The sequence below is a fragment of the Moschus berezovskii genome, chromosome X (assembly GCF_049115385.1).
Source record: "Moschus berezovskii isolate FMDL1 chromosome X, NW_MosBer_1.0, whole genome shotgun sequence".
Taxonomy (NCBI): domain Eukaryota; kingdom Metazoa; phylum Chordata; class Mammalia; order Artiodactyla; family Moschidae; genus Moschus; species Moschus berezovskii.
In genome coordinates, this window is record NC_142488.1 from 27,623,850 (window position 1) to 27,648,667 (window position 24,818).

The 24,818-nt window shown below is 46.5% G+C and overlaps 1 protein-coding gene and 1 pseudogene across 3 annotated transcripts in view; one reads left to right on the plus strand and one right to left on the minus strand.

Moving 5' to 3' along the window:
* Positions 1 to 399: 399 nt before the first annotated feature.
* LOC129564347 (protein Jumonji pseudogene) lies at positions 400 to 4,297 on the minus strand (annotated as a pseudogene).
* LOC129564348 (melanoma-associated antigen B17-like) overlaps positions 3,692 to 24,818 on the plus strand; it is a 43,921-nt gene continuing 22,794 nt past the window's right edge. For 2 of the 3 annotated variants that reach the window (XM_088833553.1, XM_088833554.1), the window contains exons 1-2: positions 3,692 to 3,821; positions 17,769 to 18,104. The gene's annotated coding sequence lies outside the window, so the exon portion shown is untranslated. The remainder of the gene's footprint in view (positions 3,822 to 17,768; positions 18,105 to 24,818) is intronic. The other variant, XM_088833555.1, reaches the window with a different exon arrangement.

Sequence of the window (24,818 nt, forward strand, 5' to 3'; positions counted from 1 at the left end):
AGCTGCCATAACCGCCCAAAGAAACAAAATGGGGATTCTCCGGTTTTTAACACTGACAAACTCATCCTGCACATGACAGAAGAAAAGACAGCCAAAGTAAAGCCATTTCTTTCACGTGGTTTCTTTTTTTTTTTTTTTTTGGTATGTGTGTGTGTATGTGTCTTCTATCCCTTTTCGTCTCTAGAAAAAAATCTGCTCACATGACTGATGGTTTTAAAATTTGTTCTCCAAACCTCAGCCTCTTCAAACATGAGTTAAAAAGCCTTTCCCCCCAACAATTACAAAAAAACAAACACAAACAAACCAAAAAAAAATCAAAAAGGCTTTTGTCAGCCACAAGGGGCGATATAAATTAATACAGCCCCTCAAAGGTTTTAAAACAGTGAATATACGGCAGTTTCAAAAATCTGGCTGCTGTATCTAGGTATTCTAAGTACAAAGAAAAGTTCAACAGTTTAATGCTAAAACAAAATTAGTTCTCTAAAACCAGAAGAAAATCTTCTTTAGAGCTAGTGCAAAGACAGCTTGTATCCTACAGCAGGTACTCTAAACTAGAATACAATAATTACAAAGTAACGTCTATCCCTCGCCCATGGCGCTGGCGTCTTCAGGAGGATGCGGGCCTGGAGGGCGGCACGTCCACCGTGGCTATCGTGCGGGGCCCTCTTTTTGGTGTGGGTTTTCTGAGACAGTTCTCAATGCTGCCATTTTTACCAGATACCTTGCCACAGATCTGATTGACCAGGCTGATAATCTGTTCCTCGTCGTAGCGGTACATGAGCTTCAGGCCGCGGCAGGACTTCTGCTTCTCCATTTGGCACAGCGCACACTCGAGGCAGAAAACCACGTTCTCGTTCTGCACGACCATGGACAGGTAACACAGGTGCTGGCACACCTGGCACCTCCTCTCCGAGGTCTCCAGCTGCAGCCACTTCTGAGGCTGCTTCTTGCCGTCGGGCGCGGTGCTGCTGCTGTCGTGGCTGCCGTAGTGGGCGGAGAAGTGGAGGCCGGCCTCGAAGAGCTGCCGCCGCTGCCACAGCTCCATTTCCCTGAGCTCATCCAGAAGGGCTGAGATGGTACTGAGAGTGGGGCCGTTTTCCTTTTTTGCTTCCGCTTGTGTGATCTGGTAGAGTAATGTCTCCGTCGAGAATGGCTTAGCTATATGGCGATGCTTCATCTCCTTGGCCGTCTCGAAGCCCATGCTCGTCCACTGGGTGGTGGCGAAGTGCACGGTCTCAGAGACGCTATAGCTGCAGCAGACTTTGGACACGAAGGATCCCGGGAAGCGGACGACGAACTGGCCGCTCTGCTGCACCGTCCTGTGCACCTTGATTCCCTCCCTGCACAGCACCTCCGGGGAGATCAGGACGTTGCTCTTGAGCATCTGCAGACCGGGGGTTCCATTGGCTTGCAGCAGAGTGTGCACCACGTCCTCCAGCCTGTTCTCCTCCTCAGCAGGAATGCAATACCAAATGTAGTCAGCACCCGTGTGTAAGTGGTCAGTGTAAGGGAGGTGGTTTTGGTCTCGAGACCAGCATGAGGTAGAAAAGACCATGCCAATATTCAGCCAGGGAAGTGTCACTCCAGGTACGGCACCGAGCTGACGCAGGATGGAGCTTGTGTTATTGGGGAGGACAGTGAGGTTCCATCCGTGACTTGAAAATGGTTCCACTTCCCCACCGGGAAGCCGCTGCCGTGGGTGTTGGCGTCCATCTTGCCGCAGTGCAGGCCCACGTGGTAGTCCTCCTCCACGAGCCTCCAGTACTCTTGCTCGATTTCAAGCTCGTGCGGGCTCCTTGCTGAAGCACATGTTCATGGTAGTTCTTGCTGTTCGGTAAAAAGTCGTGAAAGAAACAGACCTTCCCTTGTATATACGCTTGTGGAAGTCGCTGAGGATGCCCTTGTCCTTCTCCTCCTCCTTCTTCACCACCTCCTTTTCCTGAGCAAAGAGTCGCCGCCGGCCTGTCTTGAGCTGCACGGGGCCCACCTCTTCCAGCTTGCTGCGGAAGCCGTTTCTGTGGGCCACGCCATTGATGAGCCCGTTCTGGGGCTCGAAGCGGGGCAGTGGGCGGAAGCGGTGGTAGTCCCGCTCCGTGTGGCCCTCCAGGGGCCCCTTGTGCCGCTCCAGGCTCTCCTTCTCCATCAGCACCTCCTTCTCCAGGCGCCGGCGCTCCTCGGGGCACAGGGAGTCGTAGGAGGGCAGGTACTGGCAGTAGGCCTCCTGGAGCTTGGCCAGCTGGTCCTGGGCGGCTCTGGGGATGAGCAACATGTCTGCGAGTTTGTTCCATTTTTTAAGGTCTGTCACCTGCTGCGTGCCGCCCATCTCGTTAATCAGCCGGAAAAAGCAGGCCAGGTCGAGCTCACAGCCTCCTATGAGCGAGAACTCGTCCATGGTGATGCCCTGAGATCTGAGGTGCTTCTTGATGCAGCCCAGCCGCTGTGCGTTGGGGCCCCAGCGCCCGCCGAGCTTGTGGATATGCTGGATCTGCATGACGAAGCGCATCTCTTCCTTGAGCTTGCACTCGGGCCGCCAGCCCGGGGGCGGGATGACCCTGCACATGCCGAACTTCTCCACCTGCGGGCGCACCGACTCGATGTAGACGAGCGGGTCGTGCAACTCCTTGGCCGACGGCCGCAGCACGGGGATCTCGTCCATGGCCGCCCACCCGGCCCTGCCGGCCTCCTCCTCTGCCTTGGCTGTGCCCTCGTGCAGCCGGGGCAGGGGCTCCGATTGCCAGGTAGAACGATGTTCACACGGGGCGCCGCCGTCCGGCTTGCTGTGTGCTTGTCTGCCCGGCGGGCCCTTGCCGGCTGCGGCCCGCTTGGGCCGGTTCCTCTGCAGGCTCCGCTCGGGCGCCTCCTTCTTTCTTCCCGGGGCCCCCGAGCGGCGCCTTCTCGGCGGGGCCCCCGGCCGCTTTCCTGCCGGGGCCCTCGGCGGCGCTGCCCGCGGCCCCCTTCATCTTCTCGGCGGCTTGTCGGCCCGGGGCGCCTCCTGCAGCCTCCGCTTGGAGCTCCGGAGCCCCTCCCGCAGCTGCCGCTCCCCCACCTCCTTAGTGCGCGACTTTGGGTTCAACCTGCCGCTGACCTTGAGGCCATTGACGGCGGGCCCGGTGGACTTGGACGCCCCCCTCCCCCGAGGGATAGCACCTGTTTGTGGGCTTTTGCATTGCTACTTTCAGTGTTCCCTGAGATTGTGTGGTTGACAGCGGAACTGGGCTTGTGATGATGGGGTTTGGTTTCCTTGACCAGTTCTCTCTTGACCTTGGTGTATGTGACAGTTCCCTTCGTCAACGTTGCGGTGTACTTCACAGTTTTGGACGGTGAAGGGCTGACTTCGCCCATCTTTTTGGCACTGGTTGCACTTGTACCCAGAGATGACATTCGGGTGACTCCGTTGACCTTAGAAACCTGTTTTCGTAAGTCCTGAGCCGACGGACGCAGAGGCGTGTGGTGGTGGTGAGTGGCGAGCCCCTTGGCCAAGGAGCCTTGGACGGGGCGGCGGGGGGTGGCTCTCGGACGCCTGCTCCCTCCGGGTGTCGGCCCGTGCATCGCTGTGCTTCTCCTTCACCAGAGTGGCCTCTTCGCTTTTGTGTTTCTGAACAGGGTCCTTCTGTGGGGACGACCTGCTGGAACCATTGAAAACATGTCCATTTTGAACATGCTGGTTGGTTTTTCCTTTCCTGGGGGTTGACTGGCATGAAGATGAAGCACTATTCGTGGCTGCTTTGACGTCTTCTGTCTCATCATCTTCCTCCTCCATGTCCTGAGAGAAATACACTATGCTGTTGGGCAGCGCAGGAGAACCTCGAAGGCAGAGAAAGGTAAGAAAATCTTCTGTCTTAGGATTCCTTTTAGAGAGGTCAGAAGTTTGAGTAGCTGGAGGGGGTAGCCATGGCTCCACTATCTTGACTGGAGTTGTGCTGGGACTATTCGGCTCGGATTGAGCAAACTTCCCTTGTGCTTGCAGCCTGGGCCTTGTTTTTCCTCCACGGCCCTTCTTCAAAATCAAGAACTAACGTCGTTGCTAGTCGAGGACTTTGGGATGCATCGTCCTTCTCATTCTCTGACTGCTCTGATGCTGGTCCTAATCCCTTAGACTGGCCATTACCAAGGAGCCTGTCCCGGCCTTCAGGTTCCCTGGAATGCCTTCCCCCTGCTGCCTCTTCTGGGCATTCTTGAACTCCTTCAGAGACAAATAAAGGACTTCACGTACCACCCTTTCTTCTGACCATGGAATCCCATCACTGTCATCGTATTTCTTCTGGATGATGTTCCTCTTGGGTCTTTCCTTGCTCATTCTGAGATCCACATGCTGATTACAAAAGGGGACAATTGCTTCATGAATTTAAAGCTGTCAGAAATTTGAAAAAAAAAATATCCTGGTGGTTTTTACTGTTGGTGGTAGCTGATCTTGTAATCCGACTTTTCTTCCTCTTTCCCCAAAGCCCAATTCGCCCCTCGGCCTCCACAATGCACCAACAATTCTATGTTGGATACTTAAAGATTTTCTGAAAGGGTGGATGTTACATTAATTGTTCTTGTTCCTCCCCACCTCCAAAAAATTAAATGAGTAAATAAATAATGAGGGTAGGAGGAAACACTTTGGAGGTAATAATGGACATGTTGTAGGCATATATTGTAAATATGGATCACAAGCAGGAGTACCCACCAACCAGGCCTTGGACTAGCACCTCCTGTAAGAGCAGTAGGGGCATTTAGATTAGAAATACAGTTCATAATATATGTAATGTGCTTGAATTGTCCCCAAACTATCCCCCACTCCCAGTCTGTGGAAAAATTGTCTTCTACAAAAGCAGTCCCTGGTGCCAAAAAGGTTGGGGACTGCTGAAAGAAGTCAAAGCAGGGGTGAGGAGGGCAGGCAGGTGGAGGTGAAGGCAGTGTAAATGGCCTGTGGTGAGGCAGTTTGGAGCCTTGTTGTTCAGTCATTGTCATGTCCCACTCTTTGTGACCCCATGGACTGCAGCTCACCAGGCCCCGCTGCCCTTCACTATCTCCCAGAGTTCTCTCAGACTCATGTGCACGGAGTCAGTGACGCCATCCATTCTTCTCATCCTTTACTCCCCCTTCTTCTCCTGCCCTCAATCTTTCCTTCCTAGCATCAGGGTGTTTTCCAACGAGTCGGCTCTTTGCATCAAGTGGTCAAAGTATTGGAGCTTCAGCTTCAGCGTCAGTCCTTCCAGTGAATATTCAGGGTTGATTTCCTTTAGGATGGACTGGCTTGATCTCCTTGCTGTCCAAGGGACTCTCAAGTCTTCTCCAAGACCACAGTTAGAAAGCACCAGCCTTCTTCTATTTGGCACTCAGCCTTCTTTATGGTCCAACTCTCAAATCCGTACATGACTACTGGAAAAATCATACCTTTGACTATAGTGACCTTTGTTGGCAAAGTGATGTCTCTGTTTTTTAATACGCTGTCTAGGTTTGGAGCCTTAGGAAAACGCAAAGCCATCAGTGAGAGGTCATTTTAAGTGAAGTAGCCGTGGGCTAGAGAGACAGTGGGAGTGGTGGGCATGGCCAGATCCTCAGATGGAGGGCCTCAGAGAGTTCAAAGTCTCCCGGACTAGTGACCTTTACCCTGGGTTGAGGGAGCCAGAGACCTCTCCATTAAGAAGGTACTCAATTATTTTATCTTGTGTGTAATTGGGCAAAATCTAGGCAAGTTCTAGGTTTTTTTGTTGGTACTTAAATATGCGCACATCTTTTTTGGGGGTGTTAGTTCTAAAAGGTCTTGTAGGTCTTCACAGAACCGTTCAACTTCAGCTTCTTCAGCGTTGCTAGTCAGGGCATAGGTTTGGATCACCATGATATTGAATGGTTTGCCTTGGAAATGAACAGAGATCATTCTGTCGTTTGTGAGATTGCATCCAAGTACTGCATTTCGGACTCTTTTGTTGACCATGATGGCTACTCCATTTCTTCTAAGGGATTCCTGCCCACAGTAGTAGATATAATGGTCATCTGAGTTAAATTCACCCATTCCAGTCCATTTTAGTTTGCTGACTCCTAGAATGTCAACGTTCACTCTTGCCATCTCCTGTTTGACCACTTCCAATTCGCCTTGATTCATGGACCTAACATTCCAGGTTTCTATGCAATATTGCTCTTTACAGCATTGGACCTTGCTTCTATCACCAGTCACATCCACAACTGGGTATTGTTTTTGCTTTTGCTCCATCCCTTCATTTTTCTGGATTTATTTCTCCTGATCTCCTGTAGCATATTGGGCACCTACCGACCTGGGGAGTTCCTCTTTCAGTATCCTATCATTTTGCCTTTTAATACTGTTCATGGGGTTCTCAAGGCAAGTACACTGAAGTGGTTTGCCATTCCCTTCTCCAGTGGACCACATTCTGTCAGACCTCTCCACCATGACCTGCCTGTCTTGGGTGGCCCCACACGGCATGGCTTAGTTTCATTGAGTTAGACAAGGCTGTGGTCCGTGTGATCAGCTTAGCTAGTTTTCTCTGATTATAGTTTCAGTCTGTCTGCCCTCTGATGCCCTCTTGCAACACCTACCATCTTACTTGGGTTTCTCTTACCTTGGACATGGGGTATCTCTTCACGGCTGCTCCAGCAAAGTGCAGCCCCTGCTCCTTCCTTTGGATGAGGTTGTCCCTCCTGACCTTGAACTTGTAGTAATTCCTCTCGGCCCTCCTGCGCCCGCACAGCCACTGCTCCTTGGACGTAGGGTTGCTCCTCTCTGCCTCCAACCCTGACCTCAGGTGTGGGGTGGCTCGTCTCTGCTGCAGCCCCTGACCTCGGGCGTGGGATAGGTCCTCTAGGCCGCTCCTGTGCCGTCGCAGCCTGGCGCTCTTGGTCACCGGCCATGACCTTGGCATGGGGTAACTCCTCTGGGCCGCGCATCTACACAGACCTTTGCAGCCACTGTGCTTCTGAGAAACCGCCTTCTTGAGACCTATATGCAGATCAGGAAGCAACAGTTAGAACTGGACATGGAACAACAGACTGGTTCCAAAAAGGAAAAGGAGTACGTCAAGGATGTTTATTGTCACCCTGCTTATTTAACTTATATGCAGAGTACGTCATGATAAACGCTGAGCTGGAGGAAGCACAAGCTGGAATCAAGATTGCTGGGAGAAGTATCAATAACCTCAGATATGCAGATGACACCACCCTTATGGCAGAAAGGGAAGAGGAACTAAAAAGCCTCTTGATGAAAGTGAAAGAGGAGAGTGAAAAAGTTGGCTTAGAGCTCAACATTCAGAAAACGAAGATCATGGCATCTGGTCCCATCAGTTCAGTTAGTTCAGTTCAGTCGCTTAGTCGTGTCCAACTCTTTGTGACCCCATGAACCACAGCACGCCAGGCCTCCCTGTCCATCACCAACTCCCAGAGTTCACTCAAACTCATGTCCATCGAGTCGGTGATGCCATCAAGCCATCTCATTCTCTGTCGTCCCCGTCTCCTCCTACCCCCAATCCCTCCTAGCATCAGACTCTTTTCCAATGAGTCAACTCGTCGCATGAGGTGGCCAAAGTATTGGAGTTTCAGCCTCAGCATCAGTCCTCCCGATGAACACCCAGGATCGATCTCCTTTAGAATGGACTGGTTGGATCTCCTTGCAGTCCAAGGGACTCTCAAGAGTCTTCTCCAGCACCACAGTTAAAAAGCATCAATTCTTCGGCGATCAGCTTTCTTCACAGTCCAACTCTCACATCCATACATGACCACGGAAAAACCATAGCCTTGACTAGACGGACCTTGGTTGGCAAAGTAGTGTCTCTGCTTTTTAATATGCTATCTAGGCTGGTCATAACTTTCCTTCCAAGGAGTAAGCGTCTTTTAATTTCATGGCTGCAATCAGCATCCGCAGTGATTTTGGAGCCCAAAAAAATAAAGTCTGACACTGTTTCCACTGTTTCCCCATCTATTTCCCATGAAGTGATGGGACCAGATGCCATGATCTTTGTTTTCTGAATGTTGAGCTTCAAGCTAACCTTTTCACTCTTCTCTTTCACTTTCCTCAAGAGGCCTTTGAGTTCCTCTTCACTTTCTGCCATAAGGGTGGTGTCATCTGCATATCTGAGCTCATTGATATTTCTCCCAGCAATTTTGATTCCAGCTTGTGCTTCTTCCAGCCCAGCGTTCCTCATGATGTACTCTGCATATAAGTTAAATAAGCAGGGTGACAATATACAACCATGATGTACTCCTTTTCCTATTTGGAACCAGTCTGTGGTTCCGTGTCCAGTTCTAACTGTTGCTTCCTGACCTGCATACAGGTTTCTCAAGAGGCAGGTCAGGTGGTCTGGGATTCCCATCTCTTTCAGAATGTTCCACGGTTTATTGTGATCCACACAGTCAAAGGCTTTGGCGTAGTCAATGAAGCAGAAATAGATGTTTTTCTGGAACTCTCTTGCTTTCTCCATGATCCAGCAGATGTTGGCAATTTGATCTCTGGTGCCTCTGCCTTTTCTAAAACCTGCTTGAACATCCGGAAGTTCACGATTCACATATTGCTGAAGCCTAGCTTGGAGAATTTTGAGCGTCACTTTACTAGCATGTGAGATGAGTGCAATTGTGCGGTAGTTTGAGCATTCTTTGGCATTGCCTTTCTTTGGGATTGGAATGAAGGCTGACCTTTTCCAGTCCTGTGGCCATTGCTGAGTTTTCCAAATTTGCTAGCATATTGAGTGTAGCACTTTCATAGCATCATCTTTCAGGATTTGAAATAGCTCAATTGGAATTCCATCACCTCCACTAGCTTTGTTCGTCGTGATGCTCTATAGTGGAGAGGTCTGACACAGTGTGGTCCGCTGGAGAAGGGAATGGCAAACCACTTCAGTATACTTGCCTTGAGAACCCCATGAACAGTATCAAAAGGCAAAATGATAGGATACTGAATGAGGAATTCCCTAGGTCGGTAGGTGCCCAGTATGCTACTGGAGATCAGTGGAGAAATAACTCCAGAAAGAATGAGGGGATGGAGCCAAAGCGTAACAAATACCCAGTTGTGGATGTGACTGATGATAGAAGCAAGGTCTGATGCTGTAAAGAACAATATTGCATAGGAACCTGGAATGTTAGGTCCATGAATCAAGGCAAATTGGAAGTGGTCAAACAGGAGATGGCAAGAGTGAACGTCGACATTCTAGGAATCAGTGAACTAAAATGGACTGGAATGGGTGAATTTAACTCAGATGACCATTATATCTACTACTGTGGGCAGGAATCCCTTAGAAGAAATGGAGTAGCATCATGGTCAACAAAAGAGTCCGAAATGCAGTACTTGGATGCAATCTTAAAAACGACAGAATGATCTCTGTTCGTTTCCAAGGCAAACCATTCAATATTACAGTAATCCAAGCCTATGCCCCAACCAGTAATGCTGAAGAAGCCGAAGTTGAATGGTTCTATGAAGACCTACAAGACCTTTTAGAACTAACACCCAAAAAAGGTGTCCTTTTCATTATAGGGGACTGGAATGCAAAAGTAGGAAGTCAAGAAACACCTGGAGTAACAGGCAAATTTTGCCTTGGAGCACGAAATGAAGCAGGGCAAAGGCTAATAGAGTTTTGCCAAGAGAATGCACTGGTCATAGCAAACACCCTCTTCCAGCAACACAAGAGAAGACTCTACACATGGACATCACCAGATGGTCAACACCGAAATCAGATTGATTATATTCTTTGCAGCCAAAGATGGAGAAGCTCTATACAGTTAGCAAAAACAAGACCAGGAGCTGACTGTGGCTCAGATCATGAACTCCTTATTGCCAAATTCAGACTTAAAGTGAAGAAAGTAGGGAAAACCATTAGACCATTAAGATGTGACCTAAATCAAATCCCTTATGATTATAGAGTGGAAGTGAGAAATAGATTTAAGGGACTAGATCTGATAGATAGAGTGCCTGATGAACTCTGGACTGGTCCCATCACTTCATGGGAAATAGATGGGGAAACAGAGGAAACAGTGTCAGACTTTATTTTGTGGGGCTCCAAAATCACTGCAGATGGTGATTGCAGCCATGAAATTAAAAGACGCTTACTCCTTGGAAGGAAAGTTATGACCAACCTAGATAGCATATTAGAAAGCAGAAACATTACTTTGCCAACAAAGGTCCATCTGGTCAAGGCTATGTTTTTTCCAGTAGTCATGTATGGATGGGAGAATTAGGCTGTGAAGAAAGCTGATCACCGAAGAATTGATGCTTTTGCACTGTGGTGTTGGAGAAGACTCTTGAGAGTCCCTTGGACTGCAAGGAGATCCAACCAGTCCATCCTAAAGGAGACCAGTCGTGGGTGTTCACTGGAAGGACTGATGCTGAGGCTGAAACTCCAATACTTTGGCCACCTCATGCGAAGAGTTGACTCATTGGAAAAGACCCTGATGCTGGGAGGGATTGGGGTCAGGAGGAGAAGGGGACGACAGAGGATGAGATGGTTGGATGGTATCACCCACTCGATGGACATGAGTTTGAGTGAACTCCGGCAGTTGGTGATGGATAGCGAGGCCTGGCGTGCTGTGATTCATGGGGTTGGAAAGAGTCGGACACGACTGAGCGACTGAACTGAAATACGTGGAAATACTGGCTATTTAGATGAAAGTGTAGCTGGGAGGGAAGATACTGTTCAATGATAAAAATTCTAAAAACTTTGAGTTACTTCCAACTGTGAAAGATTCTACCTCAAGCACCTTCTATTTTATATCCTCTGGTGTGAATGTTACGTGATTGTCCTTGCTGGGCAACATTTTATTTCACTGTGATTTCCTTTATCTTGGAGTTTGGGTAGTGTGCTGGTGTTCAGGGGGCTAGTGAAATAGCATGTGAGACAACTGACCAGCTGCAACTGCTCTTGCCTCCTCAAATAATTTGTTGATTAATCACACCTTGAGTCATTTTACAAAGAACTGCATGTGTCCAAGAAGGAACACATGACCTCAGGATGAACCCGGAGCCAAGATCTTTAGTCTGCAAAACTCAGAGGAGAGAAATATTGCCCCGAGGGCCATTTACAAAGTGAGAAGTCCTTCAGTAAGGAAAACCTGGCTTCGAGTAACCTGAGTAGCTGAAATGGACTAATTGAAGACTAACCAGTTAGCTTCCAAGTTAGAAATTCCCCTGACCCCTTAGATTTCAGTAGCTGCCCTTGTGGCTCAGCTGGTAAACAATTTGCCTGCCATTCAGGAGACCTGGTTCAATCCCTGGGTTTGGAAAATCCCCCGGGGAAGGGGAAGGCCACCCACTCTAGCATTCTCGCCTGGAGAATTCCATGGACTGTATAGCCCGTGGGGTCGCAAAGAGTTGGACATGACTGAGAAACTTTCACTTCACTTAGATTGCACCCAGGCTGCTGGATTGAAGAGAGATTTGGAAGCTTGCCTCCTGCACTGGTCAGCCTTGCAGTAAATCTCTTTCCTCAAAAGCTCTTGCCATAAGGATTGGCTTCTGTGCGCATCTGTCGGTGAGCCCATGTTCAGTGAGTTTGGGCAGCCCAGTTGAGATTTAGGACTTGTGACCCTCTGCCTGAGGCACTGTAACCCCTGGCAGAGTGTGGGTTCTCAGCACCCACCCTGAGTGGCCACCTCAACTGAGTCTGTCTGGAGAGTCATCTCTCGGGTTCTTGCTTCCTCGCTATGGCACTCCAGGATCCTCAGGCCGCTTTCACTTTTTAAAAAAGAAACAGCTCTTGGATAAGACGTCTTTGGGGTGAGTAAACTCATTAAAATGTCCCTGTAGCTAAATGTACTAAATGTAGTTAAAATGTGCCCGTAGTCTAGTAATCTTGTCAGGACTGTGGGTTAGAATGGATGAGATGGTTGGATGGCATCACCAATTCCATGGACTTGAATTTGAGCAAACCCCAGAAGACAGTGAAGGACTGGGAAGCCTGGTGTGCTGCAGTCCAAAGGGTCACAAAGAGTCGGACATGACAGGGCGACTGAAGAATGACAGCAATACTGTGGGATAGAGTCCCACCCAGGGGAGTTTATTCCATTGGGTTAGAATCCTAAGGCTACCACCATGGGTTAGAGACCCACCCCAAGAGGACAGTGCAAGAGGTCAGAGCTGCTGAGGTACTCAAAGGATTGGGTTAGAGCTCCGAATACTGGGTTAAGTTCCCAGGCCCTTGGATTTACTTGCCTGTTTGTCTGTGTCTGACTGTTTTATGGGTTGGGATTGAGTAATAGGAGTTGGCTTTTGGTTGACTGTGACAAAACTTTATTAAACCTGATATTAATGAGGGTCCTCTGAATCAGGAGATAAAACACCTTGCTCCTGGACTGGAAACCTTGCTTTATGGAGGTGATGCAGTTTTTCCCACATGCCTAAGGTGATGGCCCAGAGGTGTTGTTACAGGTGGATATTCTATTTAAAAAAAAATGGAGATTTGTTGATTTATAGTCTTGTGTTGGTTTCAGGTGTACAGTAAAGTGATTCAGTTACACATATATTCAGTCTTTTCCAGATTCATTTCCCATATAGGTTATTACAGAATATTGAGTAGAGTTGCCAATGCTATATAGGAGGTCCTGTTCAGTTATCTGTTTTCTATATTGGTTGTGTGTGTATGTTCATCTCAAGCTTCTAATGTAACCCTCCCACCAAAGTTTCCCCTTTGGTGATCATAAGTCTGTTTTCAAATTGTGTGAGTGTATTTCTGTTTTGTAAATAATTACATTTGTGTCCTTAAAAAAATTAGATTGCACCTATGAGCAATATACTGTGGTCTTTGTCTGACTTAGTTCACTCAGTATGACAATCTCTAGGTCCATCCATGTTGCCGAAAATGGCACTATTTCATTCTTTTTTACAGCTGAGTATTCTTTCATTGTATTTATGTATAGCATCTTATTCATATGTTGATGGACCTTTAGGAGGTTTCCATGTCTTGGCTATTGTAAACAGTGCTGCAATGAACATGGGGGTGCTTGTTCCTTTTCAATTTATGGTTTTCTTCAGATATAGTCTATTTTTTAAAATTTTATTGGAGTAAAGTTGATTTACAATGTTGTTTTAGTTTCAGGTGTATAGCAACGTGATTCAGTTATAAATGTACATATATTAATTCATTTTCAGTTTCTTTTCTCATGTAGGTTATCAAAGAAAATTGATTAGAGTTCCCTGTGCTATGCAGAACATCCTTATATATAGTGGTGTAAGTTTACCCCAAGCTCCTGTTTTATCGTTACCTCACTGTGTTTCCCCTTTGCTGCTGCTGCTGCTAAGTCGCTTTGGTCGTGTCCGACTCTGTGCGACCCCATAGATGGCAGCCCACCAGGCTCCCCCGTCCCTGGGATTCTCCAGGCAAGAACACGGGAGTGGGTTGCCATTTCCTTCTCCAATGTGTGAAAGTGAAAAGTGAAAGTGAAGTCGCTCAGTCATGTCCGACCCTTAGCGACCCCACAGACTGCAGCCTACCAGGCTCCTCCATCCATGGGATTTTCCAGGCAAGAGTACTGGGGTGGCTTTCCCCTTTCGTAACCAAAATTTTGTTTTCAATATCCATATTTCTTTCTGTTTTGTAAATAAGTACATTTTATCACTTTTATAAATTAGATTCCACATATGAGGGGTATATTGTCTTCGTCTGACTTACTTCACTTAGTATGACAATCCCTAGGTCCATCCATGTTGCTGCAATATGGCATTCTTTCATTCTTTGTTATGGCTGCGTAATGTTCCTTTGTGTTTATGGACTACATATTTATCTACTCCTCTGTTGGTGGACATTTAGGTTGCTTCCACATCTTGGCTATTGTAAATAAGGCTGCAGTGAACATTGGGGTGCTTGTACCTTTTTGGAATTATGGTTTTCTCTGGATATATGTGGAGAAGGCAATGGCAAGCCACTCCAGTACTCTTGCCTGGAAAATCCCATGGATGGAGGAGCCTGGTAGGCTGCAGTCCGTGGGATCGCTAAGGGTCGGACACGACTGAGCGACTTCACTTTGACTTTTCACTTTCACACATTGGAGAAGGATATGGCAACCCACTCCAGTGTTCTTGCCTGGAGAATCCCAGGGATGGAGGAGCCTGGTGGGCTTCCGTCTATGGGGTCACACAGAGTTGGACACGACTGAAGTGACTTAGCAGCAGCAGTAGCTGGATGTATGCCTGGGATTCAGATTGCTGGATGTTATGGTAAAATTATTTTTCTGTTTTATTTTATTGTAATACAGTTGATTTATAATGTGTTAGTTTCAGGCATATAACAAAGTGATTTAGTTACACCTACACATATATTCATTCATTTTCAGATTCTTCTCTCATACAGGTTATTACAGAATATTGAGTAGAATTCCCTATGCTATACAGTAGGTACTTTTTGGTTATTCTGAAGCGACTTAGCAGCAGCAGCATTATACATAGTAGTTGTGTATGTGGGCTTCCCAGGTAGCATAGTGGTAAAGAATCAACCTATCGATGGAGGAGACACAAGAGAAGTGTGTGCAGTCCCTGGATCGGAAAGATCCCCTAGAGCAGGAAATGTCAATTCACTCCAGTATTTTGGCCTGGAAAATTCCATGGACAGAGGAGTCTGGTGGGCTACAATCTATGGAGTCATGAGGAGTCAGACACGAGAGTTATGTATGTCTCTCTCAAGCTCCTAAAGTATCCCTCCCCCAACATTTTTCCAGCGGTAACCACAAACTTGTTTTCGATATCCAGAAGTCTGTCTCTGTTTTGTAAACAAGTTCATTTATGTCATTTAAAAAAAATTAGATTCCACGTATGAGTGATATCATATGATATGTCTTTCTCTGTCTTACTTTACTTAGTGTGACATTCCCTAGGTCCAGCCATGTTGCTGCAAATGGCATTATTTAATTCTTTTTTATGGCTGAGTAATATTCCATTGTATATATGTACCACATCTGCTTTATTCACTCCTCTGTAGGTGGACATTTAACTTACTTCCGTGTCTTAGCTAATGTAAATAGTGCTGTAATGAAGATTGGGTGCATGTATATTTATGAATCATAGTTTTTTCTAGATACATACCAGGAGTGGGATTACTGGATCATATGGTAACTCGATTTTTAGTTTTTCAAGAAACTTCCATAATGTTCTCCATAGTGGCTGTGTCCGTGTGCATTCCCACTGAGAGTGCAAGAGAGTTCACTTTTTTCCATACTCTCCATCATTTATTATTTGTAGATTTGGGGCTGATGACCATTCTGCCTGGTGTGAGGTGATACCTCATTGTAGTTTTGATTTTCATTTTTCTGATAATTAGTGATGTTGAGCATCTTTTCATGTGCCGTTTGGTCATCTGTATTTCTTATTTGAAGGGGTGTTTATATCCACTGCCCGTTAATGACTGGATTGTTTATTTGACAGAGTGTATGAACCTTTTATATATTTTGCAGATTAATCCATTGTTGTTTGGTTTATTTGCAAATATTTTCTCTCATTCTATGAGCTTTCTTTTTGTTTATGGTTTCTTTTGCTTTGTGGAAGCTTTTAATTTTAATTAGATGCCCCTATTTTTTTTCTTTTTATTTTGATTACGAGGTAGATCAAAAATCATTGCTAAAAGAAAAAGAAATACTGCTGCAATTTATGTCAAAGACTGTTCTTCCTAGGTTTTCCTCTGAGAGTTTTATAGTGTCTGGCTTTACATTTCAGTCTTTGATCCATTTTGAGTTTATTTTTGTGTATGGTGATAGAGAATGTTCTAATTTCATTCTTTTCCATGCAGCTGTCCAGTTTTCATGGCACCACTTATTGAAGAGACTGTCTTTTTCGGTTTGTTGGTATTTTGTTGAGGATTTTTGCATCTATCTTCCTCAGTGATATTGGCCTGTAATTTTCTTTCTTTGTTTCCTTTTTTTTTTTTTGGCAGTTCTCTCGTTTTTCTATCAGGGTGATGCTGGCCTCATGGAATGAGCTTGGGAGTAATCCTTCCTCTGCAATATTTTGGAAGAGTTTGACATGGGTCGGTACTAACTCTTCTCTAACTATTTGATAGGATTCACCTGTGAAAGCATCTGGTCCTGGACTTTTTATTGGAAATTTTTAAATCACTGTTTCAATTTTAATACTTATGATCGGTCTGTTCACATTCTCTATTTCTTCCTTGTTCAGGCTTGGAAGGTTGTACCTCTAAGAATCTGTCCATTTCTTCTAGTTTGTCCATTTTATTTGCATATAGTTGTCTGTAGTAGTCACTTATGATCCTTTGAATTTCACATGAGTGTATTCTTAATGAAACCAGCCCTGATCACCTTGTTGTGGTGAGGGCAAAAAGGGAGAATGAGGGAGTGTAAAGCAGGAAAATTCTTCCCCACCCCCAGAAGAACGTACCTTGAGCCTGGGTTAAAGGAATTTTATACAATTGGACACATTCTGGTGTTTCCTCACTAAAAAGTCTAGTCCTCTTCTGTATCAACCAGAATAGCAGAGAGTTAGCTTGAATTGCTTTTATGTTTGTGTGTGTGTGTGTGTGTGATGTTAAAATAAAATTTTACCAGGAGAAACAGCCACTGGTTGTGATGTTAAGGCCATGGGCTACATAGAGCCTTGCTCAGACATCTAGATTTGCTTGTCTGTGATCTCTGCTGGAGGGATAAAATGTTTTGGTCATCTACAAGAAAGATTAAACCACAACATGCTCAGAAACGAGGTGAGGAAATTGGTGTTAAATGTGTGTGTGCCTGAATTGCTCTCTGAAACTAAGCTCTGACTGAGTTTAAAACAGCTTCCTCTTTCACTTTCTTCGATGTGATGCAATGCATCTTCCACCATCCTCCTCATGGCATATGTTTTTCAAGGTGGAGAGTGAGACAGAGCCTGAAATTCCATAGGACCTTTTTAGCAGACAAGCATGCCCTCAGCACATGGCGGGGCAGAAATATTAGGAGCCTCTGACCAAATGGGCTCCAGTCTTGGAACTGGTGGAACAGATTCTTTGGAAGCTGGGTAGCACGCATGCCTCTCAAGCTACAGTTTGACAGCCACAAATAATGGAAAACTTTTCAGGGTTCCTTAAGTGAACCCTCAGATCCAAGCTGGTCACCTGAGACTGTCTATTCCTTTTAGTGGCTTCGCCAGAGAATTCATACAGCCACGGCTTCCCAGAAACCAAACTAGGAGATGGAATTTGGTCCTAAATTAAGGGAGATGCCTCTAGTTTACTTTTGTTTCCTAGAAAGGAACAAAGTGCTCTGAGCCACAGATAGACAAGCCCTGAAGGCTTTCCTACAGCTCCCATGAATGCAAGGGTTTTCCAGGGGAAGGCAAAATTTCTGCCTCATCCAGAGACCTCAAGTTCCTGATAAGAGTGCTGGTTGATGTCGGCTGCAATCCATGAAGACTGGGACTAGGCAGCAAGGATTGGTTAAAGGCAGTTGGTTTAGGCTCTCTGCTGGCCAAAATGTAAACTATTTTGAGCACCACAGTGGAAAAAATCGGTCAGTCAACTGCAGAGCTCAGTTTGGGCTGATGAGTGGCCAGGAAGAGCCAAGACAGCTGACCAATTAGTAATAAATTCCATCCAGGCACCAAAACCCCAAATTTAAAGCAATAGCCTGTAAAGAGACAGGTGAAGGAAATTAAATCTCTGATAATTACCTTTCTTAAATACCAATTAATCCAACCTTGTCAAAGCTTAGATAATACTCTAGTCTCGTTGGTACAAAGATTTGAGACCTGGGGTTATCATTTTGTACAGAATTGAGGATGATTTCCCTCAAGATTGAAGAATGTACAAAGAGAGATGGGGGGGGATTGAAACATAAAATATTGACCAATTAAAACTTGTTTTGCTTCCTTAAAACAGGTTGTTGGTTAATGAGACCGTGAGTTATTTTTAGGGACAGCACCGGGCATGTGCAAAAAGGAGCCCCTGTCTCCAGGATGACCCCCGAACCAAGAGGCTTCAGTCTGTGGAACTCAGAGTAGGAATGTTGCCATGGGAGAACTGTATGAAGTCCTTCAATACGGAAATTCTGGCTTCTAGCAGCATGAATAGCTTACATGAACTAATTCAAGACTACCTTCCAAGTGTAGAGTTCCCTGCTGCTGCTGCTGCTGCTAAGTCGCTTCAGTCGTGTCCGAGTCTGTGTGACCCCATAGATGGCATCCACCAGGCTCCCCCATCCCTGGGATTCTCCAGGTAAGAACACTGGAGTGGGTTGCCATTTCCTTCTCCAATGCATGAAAGTGCAAAGTGAAAGTGAAGTCGCTCAGTCATGTCCAACTCTTAGTGACCCCATGGACTGCAGCCCGCCAGGCTCCTCCATCCATGGGATTTTCCAGGCAAGAGTACTGGAGTAGGGTGCCATTGCCTTCTCCGGCAGGCAGAAAGTAAACCGTTTAATTTTACCCCAAACTCTGGATTGAGGAGACAGATTTGAGAGCCCTGCCTCGTGTCATCTTGCCATTCCACCTTGGAATAAAGTTTTTCTCTCAAAAGCCCGTTTCATAGTATTGGCTTCTATGTGCACCAGGCAGTGAGCCCTTGCTGGGGAACACTAGTGACTGATAGGCTTGGAATTAGATTCCTCTCCGAATTCCTCTAGATCCTACGCTGTTAGACTCCTCTTGACCCTAAGCAGAATGTCTCTTGGGATAAAAGTAAGGAATCTGGATATATTCCAATGCAGTTCTTTAGGCACAAAGCCTTGAAGGCTACCTCAGTAAATGACAGCAATAATGAGGAGAAACAGATGATAAGGACAGTAAGATCCTCTCTCTGTGCAGTGTCAGATAACCTCAATCAGAATAGCACAAAACCATCTTGGACTGCTCCTTTCCTTTAGAAGTGTGCGCATATCTCAGATATGGTGATTGGGGTTCTCAGTTCAGTTCAGTCGCTCAGTCGTGTCCGACTCTGCGACCCCATGAATCACAGCACGCCAGGCCTCCCTGTCCATCACCAACTCCCGGAGTTCACCCAAACTCATGTCCCTCGAATCGGTGATGCCATCCAGCCATCTCATTCTCTGTCGTCCCCTTCTCCTCCCGCCCTCAATCCTTCGCAGCATCAGACTCTTTTCCAGTGAGTCAACTCGTCGCATGAGGTGGCCAAAGTATTGGAGTTTCAGCTTTAGCATCAGTCCTTCCAATGAACACCCAGGATTGATCTCCTTTAGAATGGACTGGTTGGATCTCCTTGCAAAAGACTCGGGTTCTAGATCACTGCAATAAAGTGAATATTGCCATAAAGTAAATCACAGGAATTTGAGGGATTCCCAGTGCTTATAAAAGTTGTTAACCCTATTGTACACCTGCTGGAAAATGTCTAAAAAATATACATACCTTAATTTTAAATTATACAGTTACAGTGTAACAAAGAGAACTGATCAGAGCACCATAAGAAATAAAAAAAGGAAAGAGTTTAAAATATTTAAAGAAGTAACAAAATGTGGCACAGTGACCCCAAGTGAATGTACGGTTTTGGGCAAATAGTTAGGTAGACATGTTCAGTGCAGGGTCATCGTAAACTTTCATTTAGTAACGAAACACAGTATTTGTGAAGTATGATTAAGTGAAGTGCAATTTTTAAAGGTATGCCTATCAGTCAATTAAAACAATTCACATAGGAGTCTGACTATCCCTTTTTTTAAAATATTAGTTTGTTTTAATTAGAGGCTTATTACTTTACAATATTTTGGTGGTTTTTGCCATACATCGATATGAATCAGCCACAGGTGTAAATATGCCCCCCCATCCTGAATCCTCCTCCCACCTCCCCAAAAGGACGATTCAGCATTTTTCTCTCAGCACACCCCATCGTGTCCCCTGCCTTCTTTGGCAATTCCCCACCTCACCTCCAGTCTGGGTCATGAAACTGTAAGGTTTGCATTAGGGACACTTCTCAAGATCTTACAGGCATGTGCTGTTCTCCAGGAATCTTTTAATCCAAGAGATGGACAAAATTTGGGCCCCCATAATTGAGGACTGGAGAGACAACCACGCTAAAATACAGGTCATTCAGAGACGTGGCCAAGCTTGCTCTCAGGCCCAGAACGCCCAGACACGACACTCCCTCTTATAAGCCTTGTAGTCTCTCTGAGGTCACGGTCAGTCTAAGAGTGGCCTCAGTTCAGTAGAGGGAGAATCTCGGGTTGGAGGGTCAGGTCCCAGGACTGGGCAGGACCAAGGTGAGGTCCCTGAGTGAAGAACGAAGTATCACTAGACCCACAAATGAGGAGGCTTTACAGACCCCTGCCCTATTCCAGAGGCTCCAGGCAGAGGTACAGGGATGAGAAGCCTCTTATTTCTGTCTGGCCTCAGCGAGGGAAGGGCTTTTCCTATCAGGATGCAACCCCAGTTCTTAGGAGGGGGGCGTCTTGGCCATCACCACCGGGAAGCTGAGGACCACGAGTGCTAATGAGAGGGTCGCTCCCTCCAAGGAGGAGGGCTCACAGAGTGGCGCTCCCCTGTCGAGGAGAGATGCTCAGAGAAGCGCCCTGACCCCCCACTAGGGACTCGGGGAGGCGAGGGCTTGGTTTGGAGGCAGGAGGACTCAAGTCCGTAGGGCGAAGGGTCCCGGGCTCTGACAGCCGGCATGGTGAGGACCCTAAGGGAGGCCCCAGGGACCGCTGAACACCGAACGACGGGGTCCCCACCGAGCCCTGCCCCTGCCGTCATCCCTCAGAGATCGGGCGCAGGGCAGCCACAGCCGGAAGTGACTCGGCAAAACTTCCGGGCGCTGGCGGAGAGCTGGGACTGCTGTTCAGTGCGTTCGTGGGGCTAAGGGTGGACTCCCAGGACTGACCTGAAGGCAAGGTGAGGACGTGAGTGTGGACTCACGGAACCCTGCCCCTCCTGTAACAGAGAGAACCCCACAAAGTCTCGCCTCTATGGTCGGCAGGGGACGGTTCCTACAACTCTCTGGGCTGACCTCTTCGGTATACCTTGATGTAAGACATTCTGTGAGGTGAGCGATTACTTGATTCTGTAGTGAAGGAAACCTAGCCCCTAACTCCAGTCTCCGGGAGAGGCCGATGCTCACGAGGCATGGGGCAGTGAAGATGGCAGCACAAGGCGGCGCCCGTGCGCTCAATCCCCGGGCTTCTCCCCTGCCGAACTCTGCGAGGTGAAGCTTTGTTTGGAGGCTTGTGGACACGGTTCAGTAAAGGGAGGAGGGGCAGACTCTGATAGGGACGAAGATGGGGACTCTGAATGAGGACTGTAGAACAGCCCGCCAGGTTGTTCCCCCCAGCCCCACCCCTTCTCTCAGCTATCGGAGATCCTGGGCATCACAGCTTTGAAAGGGGAGGACGAGCGGGCCCAAGCCAGTGGATGCCCCAGTGTTCCTCCAGCAACTCTTCCCACACCTAAAGAAGCTGAGCCAACTTCTGCACTTTGTGGCTGAAGATAGCACTCAGTGTTCTATAAGTAGGAGAGAACTGGGCATCCCAGAGGGTGCACAGTGTATCCTTCCTTGGGGTTTGTGTTCTGTATGAGGAATTTAGAGATAAATCTGTGTTTTTATGTTCTTGCTGCTTTTCAAAGGTTGCTCCTTAATGAAAGCTTATAATCTAAGTGTACGAATGACATCAGTCACACTTGTTGTTTGTCGGTCTTAAGGATAAGAGTTTTTCTGTTATGTAAAACAAGTGGGAAAGCTTCCATTTTATTTAGTAAGCTGGTGCCAGATACCATGGCATCAGAATATGTTATTTCCTTCAAAATATGGAAAAATTAAGCAGTGAAATATATGGGATCTAGAACTAGAGGGAAAGTAAGATGGATGGTATTTGGTTTCCTCATCTTTTGTAGTGTGTGTTTTACAAAATTATAAATGACAGTGTATGCTTCGTTAATTCAGAAATGTAGAATTAAATTCCAAGAAATTCATCCTCATGCTCACAGGCTCCTTTATTCCCTAAACATTACTTGAGCCTCTGCTCATAGAATACTCCATGCTAGTAGTACTTGGAGAGCTGGGCAAAATATCTATCCACGGACCATACAATTATAGAGTCAAGAAGCAGCTGTCATGTAAAGAAAATGGTGATATGACAACAGTCAAATGTGAAATCCCTGATGCAAGTTAGTGGTGGGCCTTGGGAAAATATAAGTCCTTCAGTTCAATTCAGTTCAGTCTCTCAGTCGTTTCCAATTCTGTGCGACCTCATGAATCACAGCACGCCAGGCCTCCCTGTCTATCACCAACTCCCGGAGTTCACTCAACCTCATGTCCATCGAGTCGGTGATGCCATCCAGCCTTCTCATTCTCTGTCGTCCCTGTCTCCTCCCGCCCCCAATCCTTCCCAGCATCAGAGTCTTTTCCAGTGAGTCAACTCTTCGCATGAGGTGACCAAAGTATTGCAGTTTCAGATTTAGCATCATTCCTTCCAATGAACACCCAGGATTGATCTCCTTTAGAATGGACTGGTTGGATCTCCTTGCAGTCCAAGGGACTCTCAAGAGTCTTCTCCAACACCACAGTTCAAAAGCATCAATTCTTCAGTGCTCAGCTTTCTTCACAGTCCAACTCTCACATGCATACCTGACCACTGGAAAAATCATAGCCTTGACTAGATGGACCTTTGTCCTTCAATGGGAAGTAATTATAAGTTGAGTGCATGGTGGGCTGGAAGAGGCTGTGGTAGTCCTGACCAGGGACCAGGTTCTCACATGGTGGGCCCCATAGTTTAAAGACAAAGCCTGGGATGGGAAACTCCCCTAACAGTTATAGGCACACTTCACTCTGTTGCCCTTTCTTTATTGAATTTCACAGGCACTGCTTTTTTTTTCGTTGTTCTTTTTCTTTAACAAATTGAACGTTTGTGTTAGTCAGCCTTGCTTCCAGCAAGTCTTTCGGCACCATGTTTCCAACACCATATGCTCCCTTCATGACTGTGTCCCATTTTGATAACTCTTGCAATGTTCACACCCTCAACAGCAAAAATGATGGACTCGGCGAAAGCTCAGATAATGGTTAGTATCTTTTTTCTTTTAGCAAAGAGGTGATTTTATGTAAGATATTTATATTGTTCTGAGGCACAATGCTATTGCCCACTTAATAGCCTACAGTATAGTGTAAACATAAATTCTACGGAAGCACTGGAAAAACATAAAACTCAATTGTGATATGGACTTTCCTTTGGGGGTTGAGACCCAAACCTGCAGTATTTTCTGAGTCTGCCTGTGCTTTGGGATTGTGAGTAAATCAGAGAGAAATCATGTGAGGCTGGCATGGAATGTGTCCTGTGCTCTTAATTTCCAGTACAGGTAAACATTGTGCAGATTAGATGTTTTATTCATGTTGACTTCTCTCTATGGAGTTTCCCAGAAATCAGAGTGGCACTCCCCTGTGTTGGGATGATGCCTTGAAGCTGATGGACTGGTGCACTCTGCCTTTGGTGGTGGAGCCAGAGCCCACGCCACTAAAAAAAAAATAATATTAATACTTCAAGTTATCGTGACTGTGATTTGGCAAACAATAGGGAAGGAATAGATCCTTGTGTGTGGTTAAATGAATGAAAGTTGGAGTGGTTTATAAAAAAGGGCACACGAGAGATAGGTAAGTTTGGTGCCCTGGAAACATTTTGGAGCTTTGTGTTCCATCCACTGAGGATGTCTGCCTCATGGTGACCTTCAGTGGCATAGTCTTAACTGGGATATACTAGTTTTCCTTGCTAACCAGGATTTTTCTGATAGAGGGTTCTTGCCCTAGACCCCCACTTATTCTTTGATATCTCCTGGGTTGAAAATTGAATCACAGTGTAGTGTGTTGACTCTCCGGGGGAAAGTTGATCACAGTAAGGACTGTCATCCTTGACAGCCTCAGGACAGGACAGGCATAGGGCCAGGCATTTTATCAGCATTATTCTCAGTCCCCAAGACAGAACTTCTGAAACCCATTTCACAGGTGAAGTAATTGAGGCTCGCAGAGTTTGGTAATGTTTTCAGTTTCACACAGTTCTTAAATGACAGGGTTGGAAGGAGACTCCTGGCCTAAATAAGTCTGATGCCCACACTTTGCTATTCCTCCTAGCCTGAGGCAAATGTTGTGTTCCTTCATTTGCCTTACTTCTTATCGACTGGTCCAACATGTATGTCAGGTGATAAAAAGGAGAACTCTGTGCCCAAAACAGTGGATGGAAATATGTAACCACAGCAATAAGCATATCAAAATAATTGACAAGTCTGAATACAGCAGAGAAAGGTAATATTTAGTGACAATATAATCATGTACATATCCAAAATCAGAGAACCCAAATGATCAGGGGCCCAGAAAATCATGCTGGACAGCCCCTTGCATTTGGAAGTTAAAACTGTTCAAAGAGAAGTTCCATAAAAGGTGAAGTGTGGCTAGTAAAGAGAAGGGGTAGCTGAAGGTGTTTTATCCTTTCTGAACACATCCATCCTGCCTTGCTTACAACTTCCCTCTTTCACATCACTCCTGGGACGGGAACTCGGTCTCTGAAGGGTTTTCAATATGGAAACGGGTCAAGAGGTTGCAAGATTGTGGCCTTGCCCGGGAAGACTTTTAATAAAGAAACAGGAGCCAGGAGGAAGAGAGGCCCTTACAGGTGGGCTGGGGAGGGCAATATGCCCCAGGCAAAGTTCTCAGCCTGAGCAATGGCTCACTTAACTTTCAGGGTTCTCAGGGACTAGTGACTCCCACCTAGGAGGGTGCCCAGGTCAGCAGACCTTTATGTGAGGTTGGCCGGCTCAGGTCAGTAGAGAGAAATATTTCTAAGGTGTGCCAGGAGGAAGGAGGGCAGCCCTGCCAAGCCCACAGCAGCAGACACCTCATGGATTCTTCCCTGTTGCCATGGCAGATCCTTGTAAATGTCAGATGGCCTCATATCCTTCTCGGCGGTAAGAGAAAAGTGATGAGCTTGATTTGAGGCGGAGGTCTCAGGAC